The sequence below is a fragment of the Pinus tabuliformis genome, chromosome 5_2 (assembly GCF_031772625.1).
Source record: "Pinus tabuliformis cultivar Carrire ecotype Pingquan chromosome 5_2, CPIR1, whole genome shotgun sequence".
NCBI lineage: Eukaryota > Viridiplantae > Streptophyta > Pinopsida > Pinales > Pinaceae > Pinus > Pinus tabuliformis.
Window position 1 is genome coordinate 237954422 of NC_142306.1, and position 5880 is coordinate 237960301.

The following is a 5880-nucleotide window of genomic DNA, read 5'->3' on the forward strand; positions in this document are numbered from 1 at the left end:
CATTTTCCTCTTCACATGCAACCTGTGACTTTTCACCTTCATTTTCTCCTAATTTCCATTATTTTCATAAATAAATTGCCAATTACTGTTGTTTTTCCTTTTCAAAGTCCTTGCCAATTTCTTTAGCGATAATAAACCAGATGAACATCCAACCAGAATATCCCAACATTCAACTTAGAATAAGTGTCCCATAACCATAGTTATTATTTTGCATTTATTAACTTTTATTATATGGAGTTTTCACCATATAATAAAATTTCCATTTTCATCATATATTTCTTAACTTGTCATTTCCTCATATAAAAAGTGAATCATTATGGTTTATTGTTCTAAATTCTCTAAAATCTATGTGAAATTATTGAAAAAAATTAAACATATCATCCTCCTCCTACATTGAAAAACATTTTAATTAAACTAAGTGAGTTAACATTTTTTTTAACTTTTTGTTGAGTAAATCTCTTCGAGAAGGTACATAGAAAGTATATAAGGTCAAGGTGCATGGGAAGTAGCGTGATTCTCTTCATTTTTATAATTTTATGAAAAATAATTTGCATTGAGGCATTAAAGAAAAATATTTATTAAAATAATGGGTGAAATTTATTAAAGAATATAAATTTATATTTTTTTAATAAATAATTAATTAAAAATAAAATAAAATAAAAATATATAATTTTTTTAGTAATTTTTAATTAGTATTTATTTAAGTCAATGTAGATTCATCTTAAATATAGATTTAATATGAATTTAGAAGGATTCAATTTTTTAAAGTGTAAGTTTTTTGTGACGGATGCAAAATTTCAATTCAATTTTAATGACGGATGTAAAATTTGAATTTAATTTGGATAATGGACGGATATTGTTATACATCATACTTAGCTGTAAAATGAGCCACATCAAACTAGGTTGTAAAATGAACTTGTCTCTAGACTCAATCATATAAAATAATCTTACAAAAAAACCACCAAATCTTCAGTAAAAAAAGTGAATATATAAACAATAGTTAAATCTAGTAAGCTATTTTTCATCCCATATTTAATGCATATATATAATCCACCTTGTTAAATATGTTGTTTAACATCTTAAATCTGTGCAAAAATATTTATAGGTTAACGAAGATGATTATAACATGATATCAAATTCTTAATACTTTGACTTGTATACGGCCAGGGGAAAGTTACAGTGTTATGGGTGGGTAACAATTAGTTGTTTAATTATATATAATTTAAAACTTTTTGTTACATCTTAATCTTACATTCATAAATATCAAAATATATGATTGTTGCACAGAAAAGTTACAAATTCCTTAGTAAATACACATGATAGTGATGGCATGAATATTCAAAAGTTAAAAATTCCTTAATTTTATATTATAATTATATTAGAGTGAATACTCATGCTTAGAAAATAGTGGTGTCATGTAAATTCAAGAGCGGCAAGGAAAAGAGAAATTGATTACATAATTCGAAATCTTATTTATATTACGAAAATCCTCATTTTGTAGAGTATTTACCCATCTTAAAGGGTTGAAATGAGGGTACGTTGCTAAACCAGAATCTACATACATGAGTCTTAAAAATCAAAGCACATAATAAAATAATTATAAAAATCGGAGAAAACAGCATAGCATAGCCCATTTGCCAGGGGTTCACTAGTCCCTCCGTATGCGGCCTTTATGTGGTGGCGTACAATGTCCATACGTCTCATATATTTTCCCTCCCTTTATTCCTTTTCCTTCTAATCTAAGTAATATAAAACCATCATACAATGCAGGGCAAGGTGTTCCATTGGGATTGATGAGAACTGTAGACTTACAGATTTTCTGACTGGAGTTTGTCCATCGCTACTGGAAAGCATGAGTTGGCTGCGTTCGTTCTCCAGTCAGACGCTGCAGCGGCCATGGCTTTGCACCAACTCTCCCCTTCTTTCAACGCATTCATGGCCTTCTCCTTCAATTCTCTTGCTCTCGCCCTTACCCTCATCCCACTTTCTCCTTCCATCAACTCCCTAACTGCTCTCTCCACTTCTCCTCCCTTTACGAAATCATCGCTTTCCATCTTTGCTGTTATTGCCACCTTAAACTCTTTCATCAGTAGAAGCCTGTTTATTTTCTCTTCCGCAAAAAGAGGCCAACAGATAATCGGCACTCCATGTGAGATGCTCTCCAGGGCAGAATTCCAGCCACAGTGAGAAAGGAAACCGCCGGTGGATGGGTGAGAGAGAACAGGAATCTGAGGCGCCCATGAAGCAACAATAAGTCCTCGGTCTCGGGTTCGACTCTCGAATCCCTCGGGTAACAGTTGGGAAAGCTCTGTTTCCTCGATGGCCAGAAAGCTGCTGGACGGACTGCGGAGTGAACGCTGCTGGACGGACTGCGGAGTACCCACAGAAAGCGATGTTGACTTGCTTCCAATCCCATGGCGAGTTAGGTCACCTGAGCCCTGGGCAGAGCGTTTCCGCTTCCTAAAGAAACGAAGAGAACCGAGGAAGGCGGCTGATTGTCTAACCACTTGAGGCAATCCGCCCGTCCGTTTTCCACAAGTTCATCGTTGACTTGAAGCGGCGATGGTGAGATGAGGGGCCCAACTGGATAATGTGGGGCATTCGACGAATCTCCTCCGTGGGATTAGATATCTTTCCTTCCACAAGAGCTTTGATCGCTTCATGCTCTAGTTCCTCGAACGTGTTTACCAAAATGCCCGTTACTTCCCACAGACGTGAGCAATGGTTGAGGAACCAGTAAAAGCCTTCATCCGACCTGTCCTGAAAGGGAGTCGGCATATCACTGCCAGGGATCGGCGGAATGCCCGGTAACACTACTGGAAAATCTACATCCTTAAACGAAATTGGGATCTCCGAGACAAGCCTGGGAAGAGATAACGTGACTGAAAGCATAGAAGCAGCGGAAGTGTAGAATACGTATGTGGGTATACAGAGCTCGGCGGCCACGTCGAACATAGTGGAGCAGAAAACATCAGTGATGAAAGCAGAGACGGGAGAGGCAGAGTGGACGAGCGATGTTAGAACATTTTTCACTGATCCTTTCGATTTCTCCAAAAGTTTAGGTATGTAAGTTTTTATTTTCAAATGTTGTGGGCCCTCTATCTCCTCCTCCGGCAGCTGGATGATGTTGATGTCGAGACCCGAGGACGCCATGGACTCCGAATAAGCAGCCATGAGAGCAGGCGAGAACATCCATTTGCTGGTGATGAAGGTGATGGAGAGTCCATGGCTGCTGGCGAGGCGTTTGGCGAGTTCGGCGACAGGAATGAGATGGCCCATTCCGGCGGAGGGAAAGATAGCAACGTGGGGCTTACGGCTTTCCATGGGTGTTCAGGGTGACTGAGTACAAGTAACAGGGAAGAGTATGATGGTTATCTCGCTTCGCTCCGGACATATCCTCACGCCTTCCATTCCATTCTCTCCTCAGTGAAGATGAAGTTATTGACGGCATTGTGCAAACGTCATCGCTTCCGTAAGCAAGCTTGAAAACGTGGGATGATATTTTTTTTTTAAATTCGTTTTTCATTTTATTTTTAAAGCTAAATTGAAAAAGAGTTGTTTTAGTGTGACTTTTTTGAATTTTTTACAGTAAGTTTTTTTGGTGTAATTTTTTTAAATTTTATCAAGAATTTATTGAAATTACAAATTTGATGGGTAATCTTGTACCATCAAAATACTGTAGGGGTTTTTCACTATATTGAATCCATATCTAATTTAAATAACACAAATCAAATTTCACCTCAATTTTTTCTACCAAATTTTATCACCAAAAAATCAAAAAAATCACAAGCAACTCTAATTGAAACAGCAAAATTTCAAAATTGGTTTACATGTAAACTAAGATCACTTTTTATCATTAAAATTATTTCTGGTTCATCGACGAGAGTGTTAACCGTGCATCGAAGGGAAGCAATCTATGTGGTTAGAAGAGACACTGCCACTTGTCCAGTTATCAGGTAAATATAAATTAAACCTTTTAAGCAACTAAGATGAATGGGTAACCAAAATTTTGATGCCACTTCGTTGAATTTTTTAACCAAATTATAGTGGAACAATGGGCATCATTCATCCAATGTATGATATTGTCAGGTTAGGTTGATGAAGTCAGCGCATAGAGTTACCAAATTCGGATTTAAATAACATTTTTCAATTTTGCAAAGAAAATTAAATAGCGCACATTTTAAATATATATTTAGTTTTTGTTAACCATAATTTTTTTTTTAATTTTTTATTTATTTTAAATATAAAAATAAAATTTTATAAGAGAATATATATAATTGGTAACTTAAAAAAATACATACTTCATACTTTTAACCATTAAACTCATTCTAAAAATATAAACCAACAAATCTCTATAAATAACTAGATGTGTTATGCCTTATGCTAACCAACCTGGACCCATTCTCTTTGATTTCTGACCTGAGCGGCTCTTTGTAAGTGAACGAGGAGTCCGGTTAATGAAAGAGTTAGAGCCTGATGTTCCTTAGTTAATGAAAGAGGATCCTGTCGACACATTAAAAAAATACTGACGAGTCTTTAAATATAAAAGATTATATGACATTATTGAAACATATTATTATGTAATTTATGTTGATTTCATCATTTTTAATTTTCCTGATTTAATTGTGTAGGGCTTAGATTTTATTATACTCAATGTAGGTGTGTCATGGATTATGTCATACTAAAAAATTATGTCATACTAAAAAAATCAAAAATAATGTCCAAATAAATAAGAACAAATTATAGACGATAAAACATAAATTATATTTATAAATTTTAATATTGTGAATATTTTATTTTAAAATTATTATGAAATAAAATATAAAAAATAATACACATAAAATAGAAATTATATTTATATTTTATTAGTGTCATTTTTTAATTTTAGTACGGAATGCAGTAATGGAATAATGTGAACGGGGAATTGTTGAAATTTAATTTCAACTCCGTGCGTACCTCACCCAAAACCGCCAAAGCAAAACCGGAAACCTGCTTAACTTTCTCGGACCGCCTACCAGCGAAAAGATGTTTCCGTATATGCGACTCCGATGGAATATGGTGGCGCCACGTGTTTCTGACCTGACGTAACGCAACGTCACATTCTCGGGAGGTAAACCTCAGCAGTTGTATGGCTTCCGATATTCACCTCCGCCGTCGGATCTGGTTGCGTGTTGTCAGCCGTCGATCCTTGAAGGTGCACGGGCCTGCGTCAATTCAATGCGTTGCGTGGAGTGTTGACCGCCGTAAGTGATGAAGTTATGGCCTTTAATGTTTTACGTAGTGTTTGGTGAAGGGCCTTTTAATATGGGCATGGGGCACGTTTTAATTTATATACATATATGTTTTTATATATGTGTTATGTTTTAAAAAAAAGAAATGTTGACCATTTTGTAAAAAAGAATGAGAGCGCGTGGGAGCTGTAGTGACTTTAAACCAGTCTTCTCATTGTGATAAAAAAAAATGTATGTAGTGTGAGAGCTCTGTGTGCAGCAAAATGAAATAGAAGTTTATGCACAGCAGTGTGTAGTGTGAAGCAAGGAAGGTATAAAGAAATCAGTGTTGATTTTTTTTTTAAACCCAGAAATGCAGCGTAAGATGAAGCCAAGTCTTTGGTATTGTATTTGAAAGCATTTTGTGAGATGTTGTAATGTGCAGAAGCACATAACGTTTTTTTTGGAGCTACATATGTAAAAGTTTTTTTTACAGTAGTATGTGTAAAATATTTTTACAGCAGTATGTGTAAAAATAGTTTTACACAGTAAATAAAAATGGGTTTTACTGCAGTAAACCCAGCACAATAATTTCTCAGGTGAAAACAGAGTTTTGGCTGAATGTAAGTTTTTGGTAAATCCCTCTCAGCAAAGAGGATGAATGTGTATC

The 5880-nt window shown here is 35.3% G+C and overlaps 1 pseudogene; it reads right to left on the bottom strand.

Moving 5' to 3' along the window:
* Positions 1-1808: 1808 nt before the first annotated feature.
* On the bottom strand, positions 1809-3365 carry LOC149158418 (UDP-glycosyltransferase 72B1 pseudogene; annotated as a pseudogene).
* Positions 3366-5880: the final 2515 nt, after the last annotated feature.